This window comes from Sander lucioperca, chromosome 17, assembly GCF_008315115.2.
Source record: "Sander lucioperca isolate FBNREF2018 chromosome 17, SLUC_FBN_1.2, whole genome shotgun sequence".
NCBI classification, from domain to species: Eukaryota; Metazoa; Chordata; class Actinopteri; order Perciformes; family Percidae; genus Sander; species Sander lucioperca.
Genome location: NC_050189.1, coordinates 20,993,390 through 20,997,664, shown reverse-complemented (window position 1 = coordinate 20,997,664; position 4,275 = coordinate 20,993,390). Strand labels below are relative to the sequence as shown.

At 39.0% G+C, this 4,275-nt stretch overlaps 2 protein-coding genes and 1 long non-coding RNA gene across 4 annotated transcripts in view; all 3 read left to right on the top strand.

The window, feature by feature from the left end:
* Positions 1 to 4,275, top strand: part of LOC116034141 (hemicentin-1-like) — a 1,482,957-nt gene that overhangs the window by 185,762 nt on the left and 1,292,920 nt on the right. The window lies entirely within an intron of this gene.
* The window catches only part of LOC116042008, a 19,775-nt gene that overhangs the window by 5,062 nt on the left and 10,438 nt on the right, over positions 1 to 4,275 (top strand). The window lies entirely within an intron of this gene.
* The window catches only part of LOC116042007 (high mobility group protein B2-like), a 27,856-nt gene continuing 26,672 nt past the window's right edge, over positions 3,092 to 4,275 (top strand). For both annotated transcript variants that reach the window (XM_035993980.1, XM_031288135.2), the window contains exon 1: positions 3,092 to 3,280. The gene's annotated coding sequence lies outside the window, so the exon portion shown is untranslated. The remainder of the gene's footprint in view (positions 3,281 to 4,275) is intronic.

The following is a 4,275-nucleotide window of genomic DNA, read 5'->3' as shown; positions in this document are numbered from 1 at the left end:
CATAGGAGTAACATTAGAGATCTGGTCTGCACCAACAATAAGGTTGAAAAAGTGACATAGCTCTGTTAAACTAAAAAACTGTGGACGATAACGTCACCTTAACAGCGTGTTGGTTGTGTGTTATTACCCACAATGCATTCGCACAGTCATGAACCAGGATACTGCAGCCCCAGGACACCCAGAAAGGTCAGTAATCTCTCTAAAAGATGTTCATATTTCATCTTTTATGGGTCACTGCATCATTATGACCTGAAATCATGTGTCTTCCTGGATAAAGATGTCCTGAGACCAGATTATGATAATAATAATAATAATAATAATAATAATTATAATAATAATGCATTATAAATACCCAAATATAGCCCATTAATTGTGATAAAAACAGTGTGTGTTTGGTTAGCTGTAACTATGAATATACATACTCTTTATATGTAAAAAGGTAAACACTGACATCATTTTTAAAGGGATAAATCACAGGATTCATCAACAATAAATTGTAATTGCATTCTTAAATTACATTCCTGTTGTTGAGATGTTTACCAAACACTCTGAATTGACATTTTCTGACACTCATTTATTTTCAGATGTTGAATCCTTATTAAATAGAGTTAGATCAATCTCTAGAAGCTGATTGGCTGACTGACCTGTCAATAAGCCGTCAGCAGCGGAAGGGGCGGGGCCAGAGAGGACGGGACACAAATGTTCTGAGACGAAGCTGAAGATCTCCTTCAACCACATAGACTCCTGCAGAGAGACATTAATATATTAATATCATCACTATAACTACACAGAGAGACATTAATATATTAATATCATCACTATAACTACACAGAGAGACATTAATATATTAATATCATCACTATAACTACACAGAGAGACATTAATATATTAATATCATCACTATAAATACACAGAGAGACATTAATATATTAATATCATCACTATAACTACACAGAGAGACATTAATATATTAATATCATCACTATAAATACACAGAGAGACATTAATATATTAATATCATCACTATAAATACACAGAGACATTAATATATTAATATTTACTCAGATAGAAACATATAACATAACCATAAATACACCCAACTACAAGACGAATACATACATACATACATACATACATTACACTAACTCCGCCGACTATTAACTAAGACTATTAACAACAGAGAGAGACGGAAACTAATCAATAACCACACTAATGGAACCACTAGTGTCACCGCAGCGGATCATGGGATCCAGTTACTGTATCACTGTTATAACTATGTAATAACTACGCTGCCTTTAGTGCTGGGTGGATATACAGTGAGCCGATTTTAACATGAAGCATTAGTGACTGTAGAACAGTGTTTAATATTATTCTGTGGTGAATATGTTTCTGCTGAGAAGCTAAACATTATTAAAATCACAGATTTCTGAAGCGAGTTCAGTTCTCAGAGCGTCAGAGTGTGAACGTTACTAACGGCTTCCCCGCTGGGTTCAAACTGATCCAGGAACAGCTGCAGGGAGTCCATCTCCGCAGTAAGACCGCTCTCTGCCGCCTGATATTACTCTTTATTACTTATTAAATATCAAATATTCCGCCTGTAAACACACAGCTCCCGCAGAAAGCCTTCAAACTACACTTCCGGGTGGACTACGGTGTCCGGAGAGGCTCAAAGCAAACCGAGTTCGCGATGCGAGCGCCCCCAGCGGAGAAATTATGTAACATATATATATATATATATACATATATATATATATATACATATATATATATATATATATATATATATATATATATATATATATATATATATATATATATATATATTTAACCGTCTCTGATATTATCAATACTTAGTTCCTTAATTTAGGTTTAAAGTGCGTCACATAATGTTTAATGTTTTTAAAATATATAACTCTTATTTAAATAAAATAAACCTTTATTGATGTCAGAGACAGCAGCAAAAAGACAGAAATAAATTCAGATAAACAGAGAAATAAATTAATAATATGAGCAAAATGTAATTATATTACTTTGGCATTATTTTGTATTTTTCATACACAGTAACATGTTTACGTTTAGGTCTCAAAACAAGTAAAATATGTGTATTTATCTGTGTTTTTATGAAACATAACAGTCATAACTTTTCCATCTTCCAGCAGATTAAATATAATATTTAATAATAATAAAACACAAGAAAGCTCCAAAATTATTTATTAATAAAAACATATTTTAGTTTCTGTCTTTATATACAACCCTGCCATGTCAAAAAATAGTTTATATTTTTTAATATTATTTTTAATAAATTATTGTTATAATATGTTGTTATTGTAAGTATATTTTTATTATTATATTAATATTATAAATTAAGTTATTATAATAATATATTTTAATATTTAATATAATTTTAATAGATTTTAATACTGAAGCCACTAAATGTGTTATACAATCTCCGTCTTCACACTGCTGCTGCTGTCTCTGTCGCCCCTCCTCCATCTCTTCACTGATTGGCTCTTATATTTCACAAACACTAGCGTTGACCAATCACACGCTAGGAGTACAATCCAGCTCCGCCCGCGTGTGTGTACATCTCCCGCCCTGCTGCTGCAGCGTTGCTAGGCAGGCGGAGCCGTGTAGCAACGAGCTTTGAGCTGCGGCCTCGGCATCCAATCAAATTTCACTTTCAATAAATTTTAAAATGCTTTATTGAAAACAATATAGCCAAAGCGTCAAAGATAATACAATTTTATAATTAAAAAAAAATACATAAAAAATTAAATATATAGCCTGAATGCATTGAGTAAAATAAAATAGATAAATATATAAAAACAAAAAAAATCATAGAAAAATGTGTGTGTGTGTGTGTGTGTGTGTGTGTGTGTGTGTGTGTGTGTGTGTGTGTGTGTGTGTGTGTGTGTGAGAGAGATAATTAATTTGTTTAGGGTCAATAAAGAAACAACAACAGTATATTCATACAAAATATGTCAAGTGACAACCTTAAGAAGAAAATATAAAAACACGTGAAGCAGAGGCGTTATAGTGAGCCAATCACAGACGCGTATTCAGCGAGGCCCCGCCCACCCCGGCCGGGCGTGTTCCCGCCCTCTGAATAGGAATGACCAACGGGGGCGTTGCTGGGGGGCGGGGCCGCGCTCGAGCTCGACCCAGTTTGAAAGTGAACCAACGGCTCCAGTCGCTGCTTCAGCCACCAACAACAACAAGAACCAGAACCCAACCCGGCCCAAAAGCTGCTCCCTCCGCGTGCACCCGGCCCTCCTGACGAGTGAGTACCTCACCCTCGGGTCCCTCTGATTTTAATGTCGCTGAGCGCGCGCAGGCGTTGGTTAGACCGGCTGGCTTTTCCCTGCAGAATCCTGAGATAAAAGCTCCGGGAATGAGGCTGGAAAACGGGGATAAAATGGCCGCTGTGTGGGTCAGAGTCGGCCGGAATGTGACGGTTCTGGAGTGCATGTCTGAGCCTCTGTGTGCGCGCACTCTGCGGTCTGTCCAAAACGTGTTGTTGTAAACACGGAACGCCCATTACGTTGTATGTATGAAAGCCAGCCAGGAATTAGCCGAGTCCCGTCCATACAATGCTGACCTCTCCGGAGCATAGCCGGAGCCCTGCGTTGAAAATGCGTAGCAGCTGCTATGACACTATGTTTCCGTTGCAAAAACATCTGTTCGGTATAAAAACAACAACAGCGCCGCGGGGGGAAGTTAAAATAATAAGCCTACGCGCTGACATAAAGTCTTTTATTGTGTCTGTAGTTCAGACTGCTTTTTTATTTTTTTTTTCTCTGCCTGCTAGCCTGTTAGCATTATGCTAGCGGAGGGGGATGGGGGATGCTAGCATGATGCTAGCGGAGGGGGATGGGGGCTGCTAGCTCCGCAGAGGGCGGGAAGCAAATGGTGGCCCATTGTTCTACTGGAGCTAGCCTGTTAGCACGGCTAGGCTAACTGCAGTCAATACATCTCCATAGAAGACGCGGCTAGCTCCGGGTTTAGTTCATCTCTACGGCCCGTAGACTTCCAGTCACAGCGGGGCGGAGGAGCCGGGGCTCCGCCGGGGTGTCCCGGGGAAGTTACCCGACACACAGAGGCCCTAGCCCGGGTTAGTGGGCCGCCTCGCGCCCCGGCAGATAAAATGGATCCCCACTTTGTTCTCTTTGTTATTCCCAGACTGCCGTTACTTTCCGTTAGTTTCCGTTACAACACCGATTAACGGACAATTAACGGCCGACTCTACCACTCTGACAGAGGAAGTTCATTTCCTCT